This window comes from Columba livia, chromosome 3, assembly GCF_036013475.1.
Source record: "Columba livia isolate bColLiv1 breed racing homer chromosome 3, bColLiv1.pat.W.v2, whole genome shotgun sequence".
Classification (NCBI taxonomy): domain Eukaryota; kingdom Metazoa; phylum Chordata; class Aves; order Columbiformes; family Columbidae; genus Columba; species Columba livia.
Genome location: NC_088604.1, coordinates 61532078 through 61549338, shown reverse-complemented (window position 1 = coordinate 61549338; position 17261 = coordinate 61532078). Strand labels below are relative to the sequence as shown.

The 17261-nt window shown below is 44.2% G+C and overlaps 1 protein-coding gene across 16 annotated transcripts in view; it reads left to right on the top strand.

Moving 5' to 3' along the window:
- NHSL1 (NHS like 1) overlaps positions 1-17261 on the top strand; it is a 180786-nt gene that overhangs the window by 107270 nt on the left and 56255 nt on the right. The window lies entirely within an intron of this gene.

Genomic DNA, 17261 nt, shown 5'->3' with positions numbered 1-17261 from the left:
GTATTGATTTTTCTTTTCCTCATTAGTCTCATGCTGATCATCTGACAATAGCTAGTTATTGCCAGCAATTGAAAAATCACTGTCTAGCCCCGTGGTGCTAACACTGATTAGTGAAACCAAGTGTGTTTCTGTTTTCTGTATTGCAGTGTTCACCATCTAGTGCTAAGGAAGCTTTGTTTGATGTTCCCTCCTGTACGAGGAGTGTGATTCACCACAGGGGTGTTTCAGGCCTTTTTCAAGAGGAAGCAATTTCTTAAAATGCAGGGAAAGAAAAATCCACTTCATCTGCTGAATTTTTGTATTTTAGAGCACCGGGTCAATTCTGGTTCATTCAGAGGTGAAAATGAAAATGCTTTCTTGATGTAAAATTCTATAGCCTCTGTACTGCAGGACCTGGGGAAACTCCGCAGGTGCTTGTGGCTGCCCAGAGGTGTCAGGGAGCAACTCCAGAGATGCTCTCAGGGAGGAGGACTTGGCCCCTCTGTGCCCACCTTTGGGGGGTGATTTGGTGATTTTGTCTCTCTCTTGCTGGGTGACACGTTAGTTTGTTCCTACGAAGTCATGACAATAACTTTCAGAGGTCATCGGGAGCAGCCGCTGTTCTGTGTGAACCTGCTTTTTCTCTGGGGAGTGGAAATAGGGCTGAGGAGCACAGGCAGGGCGCTTGGAAACCCCTGCCGCCTCTTTCTCTGTGCTGTCTGCAGGGAAAGGTGTCCATGCTCTATAGCCCCGCTTTCTAAAATGCACTCGAATTTAAATTATAAAGCTTTTGAGGAGGTAAGGACAGAAGAATGGCAAACGGACCAGTACTTTAAAGACTATTTATGTTACTACGGTATTAGAAAGAGACAGTAAATACGTGCTGATGATCTTAAATCTTTGCATTTAGAAAGTTTGGAAACTGAAACGCAGGGATTTTTTGTTGATTATTTTTGTTTTTAAGTGGCCGAGTCGCTTCAAGGCACTGTCCAGTTTTTTCTTGGATGAAAACCTCTGAATTTAAATCATGTAAATACGTGTGTAAAGAAGAAACTGGGAAACTTTCACGTGGCTGAATGGTGTGATATAATTCCTATATACGCAGTGGGAGCGTCTGCATCTACTCCTCCCTGTTGAAGTGCATTCATTTTTTATTGTTGCTTCACCATATTCCGAATGAAGAGAGCACTGTGTGATTCTGTTTAATATTTTAAAATTTGTGTGCATGTGTGTAAATTTGATTTATAATACAGCACTTGTGTAAGCAATTGAATGGCTTGACTTGTGATCTACTGAAGCTTTTTATACGTTTCTGGTCCTTAACAATAAACTTTTACATGTTTCAGACCAAGTTTATTGTTGGTTCCATTATGTTAGTTTTCACTGATGTCTGGTATGACCCCATGCATTTTATTTGTTCTTTTTGAATTACAAATCATTGAAGTTTCAGTATTTAATGTTGAATCCTTGAAACGGTGAATGGCAAAAACAAGTTAACCTGCTTTCTGCCCAGACCTTTCCTAGAACCACTTGTGCTTCAGTGGTGGTGTCCCACCACCATACACATGGGACACCAGCCCTGCCCCACTGCCTCCCTTTCCCTTTCCTTCTTACTCATTCCAGTCCCTGGAAACACAAGAATGGTAATGTAATTAAGCCATCAGTTAAAAGTGTTATTTGTGGGACAGGTACTATTTCTCTTTGAGATAGGCTGCATTGCTTTTACAGTCTGTTAATGTTTATTTTAAGGAACAAAAGTGTTTAAGAGTGGAAATGCTTTCTGGGACCAGGTCAAGTGATAACTGCAGAGCACAGCAGGGGATTATTGGCTGAGCTTTATCTCTGTTGATAAAAGGCCTCCCTTTGGGGTCCTTATCGAGCATCATGAGAACTGCGCTTTGAGAGGTTTCACAGTGCTGATGTACTCTGTAAAAAATGCCCCCGGTAGTGTTAGGCTTGTTTGAAAACATAATACAGTCAAATTATTGAACGTTCTCACAGGCTGGGAGGAGCATCCTTGCTGAGGGGCTCTCAGTGGTCTGCAGCAGGAGTCCCCAGCACTCCTGCATCTCTGATACAAAATACTCAAGCTTTACAATATTTGTGGTGTGATGTGGTTGTTGTGATAATCCAAGTGACCATGTTAGGGTTTTAGTGTTTTTTAAGCTGTAGCAATTGTTCTGATAAAACTTTAATTAGGGATATTGTGAAGTAGAGGTTCTGTATTAGCAGCTCCAGCCTCATTTCAGCATCTGTGATGCTGTTTCTCTGTTCTTCACTGCCAGGTTGATTGTAAATTGGCAGCGTAGGACTGAAATCAGCCAAAGTTCAGCAATACATCCTTTAACAGCCTGCCTGTCTGCAAGAAAAATGGTATTACAGTGGCAGAGGGACCATCACGTGTTCATTTGCAATTACAGATAAGCTCCGGTGGTGCTGAGTGTTTGGTAGTTGGTTTTCCTGCAGTGAAGTTAAGCTGAGGTCTACTGAGCAGGTTTGGCAGAAATGCAAAGAGCCTGGTTTGGTTTAAGCACCTGATAAATTGGAGCCAGTTGGCAGCGACTGCTGCCATGGGAGTCCGTCACCTTCTCTAACTTAGAGCATCGCCTGCTTCTTGTGATTCCTACCGCCTTTTAATATTTTACTGAATTTGCAAAGTTTAAAGATGTGGGATGTTGTTAAACTGGCTAAACTGTGGTGTCTGTCAGCTTTTTGTGATGATAAAGTTTTGATGAGGATTTTGGAGGTTTTTTTCTTTCTTTTACAGATATGGGTGGGAGCCAACAGCAGTGTCAGCTTACTTCTAATGTTTGTTAAACAGTAGCTTCAGTTATTGGGATTTTTTTCTCAGTGTTTTGTTGCCTGCTAGCTCATGAAAGAATGCTTTCTTCTATTTAATTCATTACCCTTTCTAAGGACAACAGCTCTGTCTTATCTGTAAAGCTGAGACCCTTCTGTGCTATACGTGTTTTGTGAAAAAGATAAAATTAGAAAGAATAATAACTAAATCTGTAAATTAATGGGATGTTCTGAACCAAGCTGGGTATTTTATTGTTCAGTGTTTGCTATGGCTATTTTTTTCCAGGTTTCACTTCTGATAACAATGAAATTTAAATTTCCCAATTAAATGATGTTATAAAAAACAACAGCAAAAAAAGCCAGAATCCTTGCAACTCAGGAAGGTTCATCCTTTGCCTTCTGATTCAGCAGTGTGAAACAAAGACTGAATCGAGTTCCATCTCTGCAGATCCGAGGCTGTGCGGAGCACTGAGCAAGCCTTTGTGGCCCTTCGTGCTTCGAGTGACAGAAGGGCTCAGTCTGTGGCGGTGAATGGCCGGGACGGCTGCTGACAGAGCCTCATGCGAGTGACGGGCCATCCTCGCTCCCGGCTTCATCTGCTGCATCCAGCTCGTACCATAACAGCTGATGTATCGGGTTGCATCAGATAAAGCTGGGAACTGATTTGTTTTCAAAAGAGAAAGTAATTTGAATGTAATTTTTATTATACGCTTGGGGGAAAAAAGAAGTTTATTCCCCTTTTCTAGCAAGGGTTTCTCTTATGCCTGAGTCTTCTTGGAAGTTTTGTTCATTTGGCCAAAAGAAGCCACTGAAACCTTGCAAAGGAACGTGTCCGTTTGTATAAAATTTCTTCTGGTCCTAGATAAGTAATAAGTCTTCTGGTGGGCATTTCAGTATGTGTCTTGCTTTTTCAGCACGTCCTGTTGCACATTCCCTGCATGTGCCATAGCAAACAACCCTCGCTGCCTGTTGTCTTCTGGCCAGGCACGGGAAGGTCCATCTCTTGGTCTCCTGTGCAGTTGCCGTATGGTTCATAAGCCCTTTGAGAGTCAGATACAAGAGCATTGTGGATGAAGGGAGGGATGAAGAACTCAGAATAGGCTAGGTAAAAAGAGATTAATGTTGGGATGCTTCAGAAGAGAATGATGAGTGTGAAGGCCTTGTTGTGTTGTCTTGCTGAAAAGAAAACTCCTTCCTAGCCTGGCTGCTCGCTGCTCAGTGTGAAATCGTGCTTGCTGTTGCAAGGGGATGCTGGTGCTGGATGTTTTGTGCATTCCTCTCTACATGCAAGCAGACAAGAAGCCATGTGTGGCACTCAGGAGCACAAGGGTGAGGCAGGGAGGTTTTGGTATAGAGCTCATTAATGTCACTCAAGTGTGTCTAGAGGAGTCTGAAAAAACGGAGTGTTCAGAGACATCTTTTGTGTAGTGTTTATGGCAAATGGAGCAGGGAGCATCTGCTGTAATTAAGGAGGTGGAGCAACAAAAGGGCAAATCCAGATGTGAAACAGGTGAGATTGCAAAGCTTGTGGTTGAGGATGGTGGTTAGCAGTAGGCTGAGTGGGCTCTTCAGTGCATAATTTGATTAAAACTCCTGAGATTTATGGATGGTGGGTACAGTATGTTTGCAGATCTTACTGGGAGTTGCTTTATCTGGTGCACTGTAGCCAAGAATTGGTTTGGAGTACTATAAGAAAATTATACTCAAATCAGATTAAAGCTGAAACACAGTGACGAGAACGTGAAACTCCACAGAAAGGGCACAAGCATTTTAAGGGATGCCTTTATCAGCCTGTCTAATGGAGTCACACTAGCAATCAGAAATGGATTATGGCAGCATTATCAAAATCCATTTTACTATGCCATGTTTCTTACTGTGTCCTACTCTCCTCCAGGCCAGCACTTTGAGATGAAGTGATAAAAGGTAACCAGGTTTTATAGCTGCAGTGCATCTTCTTGTGCTGAGGGAAGGAGAGAAGCAAATTCTCTGATCAACAAGGCAGATATTTGTATTGTCCCTTCTGGAGCCTGTTTTTCAGGACTGTGCAGATTGGCGACTTGCACCCATCTCCTGAGGCAGGTTGTGTGCCTGTGCCTGGTTGTGGTGGTAGAAGGCTTCTGCGGACTTTGGTACGTTTGCAGTGCTCCTCCTGCAGAAATCCTCTTGGTGACTTGTCTTGTTAACTGCTACTAAATGTGAAAATCTTCAAAGGCTTCCTCACCGCTCCCTTATTTTTCCTCTGTTGATGACTCCTCACATGGTGTCCTTTCCCTTGGTTTTTCTCACACTGTTGGGAAGCCAGAAGTTTCAAGAACGACCCCCTGGAAAGGCGTGATGTTGTGTTGCCTTACAAATACTTTGTTTTATGAAGTATCATGTTCAGTGTTTTGTATATGGTGTGTGCTTGCCCCCAGTTGAATGTAGGTAACCTGCTGTGCTGCTTTTGCAGATCTCATGGTAGCTGGTAATGCAATGGTTAAAACAGTGTGTTGCCATTTACATGGTGGGCATGTTGTGTTCAGAAGGAGCAATATGGGCTGTGCAGTGTACTGTCGGGGAGGGACAATTGGAAAACATCATACAGCCTCCGCAGGGGACATGGGCTCCCGTTTGGGGACCCCACACAGGCAAAGGGGTCTGACTCTTGGGTGGCAGCTCATCTAGCAAGACTGGGGGGGACCAGGCTGGCGGGACATTGCTGCCACCCATCCTGGGGCCTCTGCCTGATAGTGGGTCTGGGTTGTGTAGGTTTGCAGGTGCTTGGAGCTGGTGCTGCAGTCCCTGGCCCCCTGTCCTGCCTGTGCTTGGACCTGGTGCTGCAGACCCTGGTCCTGTGTCCTGCTTGGGCACAGAGGTTTTGCTCCTGCTCTCAGCTCCCAAAGACCTCAGGACTGTCCCTGAAAACACTTTTCCTCCTTATGGCTTCTGCGTAGATCAAACTAACACCTTTTAAAGCAAATTGTATTAGAAGTCTGATAGGTTGCAATGGATTTTTAGACCTTTATTGTCTTCCTGTCCTCATCCAATGACAAATCATTGAAAACTGTGTACACTGCTTGATCCTCAAGATTTTCAAACCTTTGCTTGGACACAGTTATAGATCAACTCTGGGTTTTTTACTTCCCTGGTCCACAGCCACTCTGTCTGTACTACGGACTGTGATACTTTAAGTAAAAGCATGCTCATTCTCTAAATACATCACTTCTCTCCTTAACTCTCAGTTGGCTTGTGCAAATGTCCTGGAGGTAAAGCAAACTTGTGCTTCCCTGGCATTGCAGCTGGCAGTGTATAAAGCTGGCTTATTGATACCTTGTAGTGTTAATAAAAAAAGACATGTTTAAAATAATCCCAAACGCCAATAGGCTTAGTGACATTTAAGCATGAGCGATGCTGTCAGTTCATCCACAAACAAAAGCAGTACATCTTAATTTGCCTAATTATGCTCTAACATGCAGAGCAGCTGCTGCTGTGAACAAAAGCAGTTGATCACACCATTTTATTAATTGCATATTAATTGCCACATTCATGTTAACCATATGGGAGACACTGGAGTGGAGTGAAGGCTACTTAGTGGTGGAAAAGAGAAGATGAACTGGCAGAGTCCTGTCTTCAGAGGACGAATTTCAAAATTATAGAGTGCCTGAACCTTGCTGATGCGACCCCATTTTTAGAAGGAATTTGTGGTTTGTTTGTTTTTTTTTTTTTCCCCCAGTGCTAAATAATTGTATTTAAAAATAAGAGGAACTGGTATAGAAAGGACTATGTCTTGCTTGATGACTACGTGTTTGTGAAAGTACGACTGTGCAAGTGGGTACGGAATTAGTTTGGTAATTTGCAGAAGGCAGCCTGGCTGGCACGTGGCCGCTGCTTTGTTGCTGTGCCAAAGGATGCACCCGCGCTGCCTGGAATTGTAAGGCTGGAAGAGCCAAAAGGAGTACAAAACTTGGTGATTTTTATACTTTATGCAGTTTTGCTGGAAGTCTGTAGTCTTTTTAGCTAACAGTCTTAAGTCTTGAGCAGAACTGGGCTTCTTAAGAGTAAAAAAATAAAATCCTTGATACAGGTGGGTTAGCTACTGTGAAATACCTACAGCAAATGGTAGTGGCCTGGCTGCTGCATGTATCAAGCATCAGATTACTGTGTAGGATGTTGAATTATGCTCTTCCTGAGACTTTAGAAAGCTGTCCTCAAGTTCTTTTTTTCTTTTTTTTTTTAAATTTTCCTGCTGTGTGAAGGCAGCAGCTGCTCTCAGCGGCCGCGGGGCAGTTCTTATGGGCAGCAGGTTAGGGGAGCACCCGTGGTGACTTCTCTCTTGTCACCCCCCGACTGACATTATCACAGTCTGCAGAGCACCTCCTTCGGCGGGGTGCCCATCTCCTGCCTCTGGGCGGCCTCTGCAGGGACAAATTATATGATATGATATATGATATGATATGATATGATATGATATGATATGATGTGATATGTGCAAAGGATGCTGACTGGAGCAAGACAAAAAAAAACCCACCCAAGGTCTCTGCCTTGAGTATATTTCCTCTCTCCTGCCCTTCACATCTCTTAAGATGAGTGAAAGCCTGGTGCTGGAATTTTTAGGCTGATGAAGGGGCGGCAGGTTTGGCAGGAGGAAGACCCAAAGGCAGCTCATTGCATTCTTAGAAAGGAAGCAAGGAGTTAATGGCAGATCAAATGGAAATATGTCTAATTATATGAAGCACAGGACTGGACCTGAAATATGCAATGATTTAAAGAACTCAGTCTTGTCAGTCGATTAAATCTGCCTGCCTGGGTTTTCTAAAGTGAGTATTTCAACATTAAAAGCTTAGTCTCATTGCCAACAGATGGCATTTTGCTTGCATTTCCTAAATGTCTCGGAAGAGCTGGGATTGGGAGAAATAGATTATTAGAAAAAAAAAAAAAAAGGGCCAGGAGGTGTAGCCTTTGTTTTATTTAACGTATTATCTAAAATACATGTTTCAGACTATTAGAAGGCACAAAAGTAGGCACAAGGATTGCACAGCTAAGATACAATAAGCAGTTGAAAACTAGATTGGATCTAATCTATTCTAAGCATGCGTGGTGCAGAACAAACAGTAACCGTGACATTCTTTTGTCAAAGCAGAAATTGGGGCAGAGGGGTTGTTTTCATGGATTTTTTTCATCAGAGAAATGCTTTAAGTAGCTCATCACAATTACGTCTCAATTGGTGCTGTAGTACACCGCAGTGGGACCTGGATTATAGGGATGATGCATTATTGGAAAGACACAGCTTGAATTTTGGATTGCAAGCAGTGCGTGCCGCTACAGCAGTTACAGCAACAGCGCCTGGCTTGTGAACCGACCAGTTCTGACCTGGAGTCATTGGAAGAGAATAAATGTGAAACCCCACGGTGCTGCTGCTCCAGTCACAGCAGAAGGTACTTAATGAGCCTCCCCATGTCTTCTGTGCGCAGGCAGGCAGGCTGCGGCCTGACTATTACTAATTTAAAAGCTGAATTCCCCTAAGCCTTGCTCGTGGCTGTTGGGCTGCAGCTCCTGGCTTTTGTTTGGAAACTGTTTTTCGATGTGCTGGCAGCTGCCTGGGTTACTAGTGGGGGCTTGTCCCCATCAGCTGAGCATGAGTTGGAGACCAGGAGAGCGTGAGTTGGAGACCAGGCTTCTGGAGAGGAGAGCAAAGCTTGTAAATATTGTGGCCGAGAGGCAAATTGTCCAAGTGTGATGCCTTTTCCGTGGGAGAGCTGAGCTACCTGCTCTGAGAGGAGTCAGCAGCCACGTGCTGCTCATCCTGAAGGTCTCATCCCCTCGTCCACCTCATTGCTGACCTGAGCCGTGGTGACCATGGGACAACTTTTCCTCTGTTTCAGTGCTTTCATTTCTTTGTCTGCTGTCCTTTGGGTGCTTTGACAAGGAGTTTAAGAAGAGCGAAGTTTTACACAGAAGGGTTGCGGAGCACATTTGTCCCTGCCCAGAAGCATCAATGGAGGATTATAAAATCATTTATCTGCAGTTTCATGAACCCTGGGAGGGCTAATTAAACTTGTAGCTGGATAGCAACTCCAAAGCAAATTTGCCACCTCTGCTGACTGAATGATCCCTCATGGTTGTTCTCAGCACCCACTGTTAATCAGCCTGGCCCTTCTTGTGTTTGTCGGACATTTGCCACAAACACACTGTTACAGCTAGACCAGGGACGGTGGGCTGCTGTTTGGTGGGTGCGAGCATGTCCCCAAGCAGATGGTGGTAGCAATGTTAAGTTAAATAATTAATGGCATCAGAGAAAAATACCCTCTTTTATGTCTAGTAGCTGAAGGTGAGCTCACGTTTGTTTCTTGTGTGTGTTGCTAACCTTGTCCTACTAGATTTAATAAATCTGAAGAGGAACGAGACCTGAATTGCCGTGACATGAAAAGAGATATTTTCAAAGCCTATAAGAACACAGTGTTTTAATTTCTTTATTCCTGGAGCTGAGTGTATGCTCTGTACAGAATATTAGACATTGTGGGATGTGTCAGATACTGTTGATGACTGTAGTTTCAACTGAATTCTTCAAACCAGCCATGGTTTAAAAACAAAAATATAGATTGAGTTTTGGTGTGCATCAATTTAGGCGATTCCTGGCATAGTGGCAAAGCAGGGATCCTATTAGGCGGTGCTTCTGTCAGACTCAAGTGGACTGGGATGGAAGTTTGTTTAGTGCTGCATTGCAGTGTCTTTAAAGGATGCCGGTCTGGAACTGCTTGTATCATTATCCATAAAGGTGGGAAAAAGGAGGAGGCTTTTCATGCAGAATATTTTTGCAAAAATATAGCTGTAGTTTTATTGTTTTGTTTTCCTGAGGGTGTAAATGTTATTCACACTGACCATGTTATTAATCTCAAACCTCCTTCTTTACATTCAGATCACATCTTCTACTCCAGGGGTCCTCCCTGCTCTGGGAGTTTCCAACCTGCCTCTTCCAGACTCTTTTTAAATTGGGCTCCTCCTCTGCTCTCAATAACTTGCTATGTAAAGTGCTGTCCCATTCCAGTTCTGCAATAGCACAAGCTGTCATTAATTAGCAGTTGTCTGGACAAATCTGTAACCCAAAGTTGAATTTGGATCATTGTGTGTAGTTTAAAAACGCAGCCAGTGAGATACACAGTAGTTTTACAAACTATCTTGAGATGACAGGGTCGTTTGCTTAGTTGTAGTTAACTGCTGATATTTCTTTGCCTTACTGTTGTCTTAGTAACAGCTAGTGGGATGTTTCAGGAATGACTGAGCTGGGCAGGACGGTTGATCGTTGCAAGCTTATTTTCTGGGCTGGAAAACCTGTGGTATTTCTGCACAGAAATTTATTTTTAGGCTCTGCATAATTGTCTCTGTATTCTTTGTGTGGTGTCTCCACTCTTTGATCAAGTGTTGTAAATCTTTGAGTCACAGTGTATCTCCTATTGGCAAGACGTTACATTTAGGAGCTCTTTCAAAAACACATTGGCAGTTTTAGTGCTGTTGATCTAAATTGTGGATGCATGCTTGCATTTTGAGCTGGAGAGGGACTTTTTACAAGTGCATGTAATGACAGGACAAGTGGTAATGGCTTTAAACTGAAAGAAGGTACATTTAAATTAGGTATAAGGAAGAAATTCTTCACCATGCGGGTGGTGAGGCACTGGAACAGGCTGCCCAGAGAAGCTGTGGATGCCCCATCCCTGGGAGTGTTCAAGGCCAGGTTGGATGGGGCTTTGAGCAGCCTGCTCTAGTGGAAGGTGTCCCTGCCCATGGCAGCGGGGTTGGAACTAGATGGATGATCTTTTAAGGTCCCTTCCAACCCAAACCATTCTATGATTCAGTTGACTTCAAGTGAGAGTTCACCACTGGAAGAAGGTTACTCTGGGGATGTGATGTCAGGCTATGGAGTGTGTGATCTGTTTGGAACTGAAGTGGGTGTGATGGTGCTGCATGCTTTTGAAGGTTTCACATATAAATAGTGAGAGTACTGGGAGAAATATTTTTTAAAACTAGCATCAACTGTCTCAAGTTTTAAACTTATACTCCTCCTCCAACTTTTCCAACTTTTACTCCAACACCTCCAACAAAATAGGAACTTTTCTGCAGTTTATATTTTGTGCTAAGTGGGGAAAGCAAGGATACCAAAAGAGACGTTTTTGCTATTAAATATTGTATCTTTCATTGAAATGGTGTATAGTAAACCCCTTGTCATGTTGCAGCTTTATCATGTTCAGTTTTCTGAAGTTCTCCAGCCACAGAAGGGAATAACTACTCTTTCTACAGCAAGAAAAATTGTAGGTATCTGTAGTAGGGATCCTGTAGAAAAAAGTAGGGATCTTCTTACTTTTCTGACAGGAAATGGAAAAGGAAAAGGAAACTGGAGAGGAGAGGAGAGGAGAGGAGAGGAGAGGAGAGGAGAGGAGAGGAGAGGAGAGGAGAGGAGAGGAGAGGAGAGGAGAGGAGAGGAGAGGAGAGGAGAGGAGAGGAGAGGAGAGGAGAGGAGAGGTTCTCCATTTTTTGTCTTTTTCTGGTTTGAAGTAGATGGTGATGCCTGTTGTTTGCTTAATGCCCCCACATACTTATTTATTGAAACCATTGCCACGATATTAAAAGTCGTGACAGCTGATGGGCTCACTGGTGTTTTCTGAGGATGTTTGGTCATGAGGCACTTTTTTAACAGTAGCTCATTTAAACTGTTAGGTGTGTTTTGCTAGTGATCCAAAGAAACACAGCTATTGAGCTGTTAATGACCATGGCAGGTTGTGAGGTTTGGGTTGCTTGTTTGTGTATCATTAATAAAAATAACAGGGCAGTTTGTACCCAGGTTTTCAGGTTTTGTAAAAAAAATTAGGGCTTTAGTCACAACTCCTCCAGTCCATTTATTATTTGTGAACCTTAGCTTTTACTTACCGTTTTAGTGTTCTGTTGTGCAAATAGTCTTTTCAGGAGTAGTTTTTTAGAATTTCTAACTAAGAAACAAAACTGTTCTTTCAAGTGGCTGTGTGAGACAGTCAGCAAACACTTGGTGCTTGAGTTTGGCATGAGCAGTTACACAGTCAATGAAGGTTGGTGTTTTCCAAGGGTCTTAATTTTTTTTTCATTTATAGGTTGAAAAGTGCTTAAGAATCTAGAGGATGTACTGGCCTAATTTTAAGAGAGGATGTCTCTGAGTTTAGATGTGACTCACCTTGAGTTTATTAAGACAGTCAGCAGAAAGAAGAAAAGAAGAACTGCCAACTCCTTATAACAGGATAATCCATATATAAATTACAGTATTCCAAACAGCGATATGGGCTGGGGAGATGAAGATTCTTTCTGTGACCTTTAAATAAGTGAAATAAGTGGGTAGCGTGTCCCCTTCAGGACATCTGTAAGGAGAATGCAGACTGAGATTAGTGGAAGATGTCTGTTGGGTATTAGTGTGGATCCACAAGTGCACAGCTGTTAGAGATGGAATTACAGGCTGAATGGGGAGACGGTTGGGGACAGAAGTTCAGAAATGGCATTTTTTCAGTCTGGTGTTGTTGGTTTCACTCCCGATACTGCAGGCTGCATCAAAGAAAAGACTTATGTACACTTGTCTGCCTGGTATTTTTTCCATCACTAATTCAGAAGAGAAGCATCTTCTCTATGGTGCATTATCAGGGCAAATAAGAGTCGAGATTTTGTAAAGACTTATTTATTGTAGCCATTTTTGATCAGTTCTTCAGGATAAATTGTAGCATACGAGCATTGAGGTGAATTTGGAATTTAAAATGAGAATCTATCCCGGTGGAATTTTAAAAGGATCTTCCTAGGGAGAGAGAAAAGTACCCTTCTGGGAGCTGAGGTTTCCTTAGCTGCGGTTCAGGAATGGCTGAAGGAAAAAGGGTTGTGCCCTGCAATTTAAAACAAAACCATGAAACAGAATTGCACATTCATTAAATGTTTTCTGTTCCTCTGCCTGCAGTTGCAGTGTGTAGGGAAATGCTCTAACCAAAAGAAGCTGCTGCTTTGTCTGCAGGCAGCCCTGCCCAAATGCTCCCTTTTCTCTCTGGTGATGTGTTTGCATGATAGAGGATCCTGTGGAAAGATGTTTTGAATTGTCAAAGGAATGAATTAGCTTTATTGTGCTCTGACCTAAATAGGATCATCAGATCAATCAGTCTGCTGCTTTTCTGCCCTCTCTGGCTGAGGTTGTGCTGCTTCTCCTCATCTTCCTCCCTCTTCCCCCTGTCCCCACCAGGCAGCCCCTTTCCCAGAGCCTCCATCCATAATCCCTTAGAGCCCGGGTAAAGGAGAGTGCTCCCGGGGTACCCCCCCTAAAGCAATCCCTGCTCGGGTTCCCCTGCCCATTCGCTGGGGTGCGGGTCCTTCTTGGCTTCTTGTGGCCGTGGCTTAGGGATAAAACACTTCTCCTCCTTTGTTCCCTCTCCCCTGTGCAGTCTCCTCCTGCTCTTCCTCCTGATCCCAGGTTTAATGAATTGTAATTTCTCAGTAGCCGGGGAAGTATCGTGCTTCACCGAGGCCGAGGTTGCCCTGAAAGAGGCCATTGTGAGCCTGCCGGGCTGGAGACGGGAGGGCAGCTGGTTGGGGTGCTGGCTGGGACCGCCTTTGTGGAGGAGCACTTTTGTTCTCCTGAAAGATGAGGGGAGAAGGCCAGCCGGGACTGGCTCTGGAGGGAGGGAGAAATCCCTTCTGATCATAAATTACTGACTCCTGTGGTTTGCAGGGGTGGCTTTGACTCCATTTAAGCACCAGCAAGTGTCTGACAGCATGGGCTGAGGGTGGCCAGAACTGGCATAAAACTTGGACACTGACTTTTAAAAAGCACTTGAGACATTCTTATCTCAGGTGCTTAATGTTTCCTAATGACGGAAGTCTTGCCTAGAAGTGCAGCTTTCAAGGCAGGGTGGTGTTGGTGTGAGGCAGGCAGGAGCCTTGTGGCCTGCAGAAGGGGTTTACAGCCCTCCCGGGGTTCAGGCTTGCCATGCAGATGCCGGGGTGCCTCTGCACAGCCTGAGGAGGGCTGCTCGGGGGTCAGTCCCAGGGTTGCTCTCCTCCAGACACCATGGCTGCTCGATGGTTGGGTTATGGGGGTGTCAGGGAGTAATCCTGAGCATGTCCTACACAGACCCAGTCCTGCAGACGTGCTGGAAGCAGCTGCCTTCCAACAGCTCCTTCCCCATGCGTCCCCATGCGAGCGGCTGGGTGGTGGCACAGTGGAAACTTATTTCGAGCGAGTGACTGACATGGCCGTAAAAAGCAAAGGCATTGATTTAATTGTTTTTAGTGCATCTGCTCGCTAACATTTCTACTTACCCTTTTGCTTATTGAACAGAAGAGCTCTTGCCGTGCAGTTCCCAGCTCAGTGCTATTGTTTTACTTCCTTCTTCTTAAAATGTCATCAGTGCCATACGGTTGTTTAATGGAGGGTTCTTCCATTGTTTGAATAAAGCTGCTAAGGCTTACAGCTGAAAGTTTAGGTTTAGAGATGGTGATACATGTTAGTAGCTTGATGCATCATTTAGTTCATAAACCTGATATGTGTGTTGGGTTTACCGTTTCTTCATTAAAATAGGTGGTAAAATTTTTCTTGATTTGTGGGAGGGAGGAGGAGTGGTTGCTTTAACTTCCTGTGTTTTATCTGGGGTTTGGGTTTTTTTTTAAACTTAGTACTTTCTAAATTTCATACAGCATGTGTGCATAGGCTGATGAGCAGTAGGAAGGATAACAGTTGATTCTCCCCAATTTGTTAGTGTCCCTGACAGACAGCTGCCGTCGGGACTGCTGCTGGGCAGCTGCTCTGGCTGTGGTTGTGGACAACCCAAGTATGTCCCTTTGCAACATTTGCCTTTTTATAAAGGCAACTTCTTCAATGCACCTTGTGCGCTGGTGCAAGGTTCAGGGCATTGGGTTGTGAATGGGGACTGGGCAGGACAACCCCCCTCCCCCAGCGTCTGGCTTGAAATATTTCCCTGGAAGCTGAATATTTCCAGATTGTTTCACAGACGCTGCTGTTTTATGTTGCCGTGAATGTGTAGGGGTGGCTGTCCCAGATGGCTGTCGCGGAGCAGGTCAGCTGGAAAGCCCCTCTAAAGAGGGGAGAGAGCAGGGAGGGGAGTGAAGGAATGAATGGCCGCAGCACTGCAGGCACGCCACGCACAAGCAGCCACTCCTGTTCACTGCTCTTCTGGGTGTACATGGCCTCTACTAGAAATTAAAATCAGTTTAACCACTCGAGGATTAAAAACTATTATAATGTGAACTAAAAAGTGGCACAGTTTTGCTAATGAGTGTGATATACGTTCATGATTTTGAGCACACTGGCACTGCATCTTGTGCCTTTCATTTTATTTGCTTCAAAGTTGGGAAGGAGTTTCTTCTGGGCTAAATTTTGCAGTCTAGGTTAACAATCCCACCCAGCATAAAGTGGGAATTAGCATTTGCTGAAAATCTCCATATTTTCTGTATTCCTTGCGATAGTATCTTTGTGGAGTGGCAGGTGAGTGTGATCCCCACTTGTAAGGATGTGGGATGGAGGCAGTGGGTTAATATTAACTTTTCCAGGTCAAGTAGGAAGTGTGCCACAGAGCAAGGTCTCCTTAGTCCGCCACCCATCTCTGAGTCATTTGCTTTTAAAGAACTGATATCATGCTGTACACACCTACTCTTCACGCTGGGTTTATCGAGCTTTAACATACTTAATTTTTTTCTATCAAAGGTAATTTTAGGTGGTTTTTTTGTTGTTTGGTGGGGGTTTTTTGTGGTTTTGTCTGCTGGATTGGCAACATTGGAGGCTGAAGGCCTTTATCTGTTTGCATAGTGACTATAATATGAATTTTCTCAAGCTGCCCCATCTTCTCCTTCTCAATGTAGAGAGGCAGGCTGTGGAGCACACTTTCATGCTTTCAGGTCTAAGAGAACTTCTGTTAGGAGACAATTGTGACAGTTTCTTGTGACAGGAAAAGCCTTTTAAAAAAGCTGGATTGAGACAGCAAGCTGGATTTCATGGAAGCCAATGGGTTTGTCTCAAGTGGGAAGAGTGTTTGGTTGGTTTTGACCTAATGCAGAGTCTGAGAGACTGAGTAGCCATTTTTGACGTTCAACCTCTATCAGCATGACCTGAGGGAAGGTGGAAGCAAAGAGGGGTGAGGATGAAAGGCAGATATCACTTTATGCATTGTTTGTTACTGGGTTTGAATAGCTGCCTCCATACTGGAGATCAAGGCTTGAGGACAGTAATCAAGAACTGAGTCAGGAGAAATGCTTCAGGGTAAGCTGAGGATCCCATAACAAAGAGCAGCACTGGACTTGGCACACATTGCAGCCCAGGTGGAACAGGGAGGGGTTCCCTGAGCCGTCCAAAGTACCCAAGATCATGTTGATAGACAGGGGCTTGGCCATGAAAAGGGAACAAAGTCTTGCTTCCCAGGGCTTGCAGACTGCAATCTGTCTCGCTTCCAGTAGCCCAGTATCCCTCACATGCTAGTTTCAGACCGTCACCTTCCCCTGTGCAATTGCACAGTAGCTTCCCTCCTCACTTAGGGAGCCACTTGCTACGTCCTCAAAAAGATCACCAGCACACTAAAAAAGGAGTTACCACCTTCTGGGTTCGCTCTCAGATGGCAGTGCTGCTGGAGTTAGAAGTGGAGTCATTCTGCATTCCCCTCCAGACTGCGTGCAGCAAGTGGTTTTAATGATGTATGAGCGATAGCAAATTCTGAACAGGGGTGTTATTGTGTATGTGATTAAAAAAAAAACAAACCACAAAACAAAAAAAGCAACAACAAAACCACTAAATAGTTATCTTGTTAGCAGAGTTGGATGCCAGGTTTACTTTGTGCGTAAGGTGCTTGATGGAAATCAGTGTAAAAGTAGAGGTGTCTTCCCTGCCATTGCTGCCACGGCACCATGGTCTTCTGTCCCTTGAGCAAGTCGAAAAGTCTCTTGGACCAGAGGCCTGCTGCTAATGGCAAATTTTGTGTCAAACCCATATCATAATTGTAAAATCTCTGGGTTTGGCAAATACTGATGAAATGCTGATAACAGGGTGTTCAGACAATGATGGAGGCACTTTGTTTGTGGTCGGTTCTGTGTGGTGCTGAGTCTGGGGCGCTTGATGAAACTTGAAGTTCCTGTGGAGCACCCGTGTTTTCCATGCTGCTCCCCAGAGGCCGGGTCCTGCTGCAGCTTTGGGGTCAGTCTGAACCCCTTGCTGCTGGCATTTGTCTTTTTTTTTCCTGAGGAAAAAATCCTTTTCATTGTTAACCCGAGGGGGTTTCCTAAGCTCTTTGTCAAGGAGGGCTTGCTTCTTGAGCCTGAACACTGTGTGAAGCGCATGCCCTGCTGAGCACATTGATTCGATGCTTAGCATCAAATCCTGCAAAACTGCAGGAAGGATGGCTGTGGACCTCTGTACAGATATATTTTTTTTAAGGCATGAGGATATAATGCACATCTTAAAAAGCTGTGCTATTTAATCTCTGCGCACAAGTTTCATTTGATGAATAACA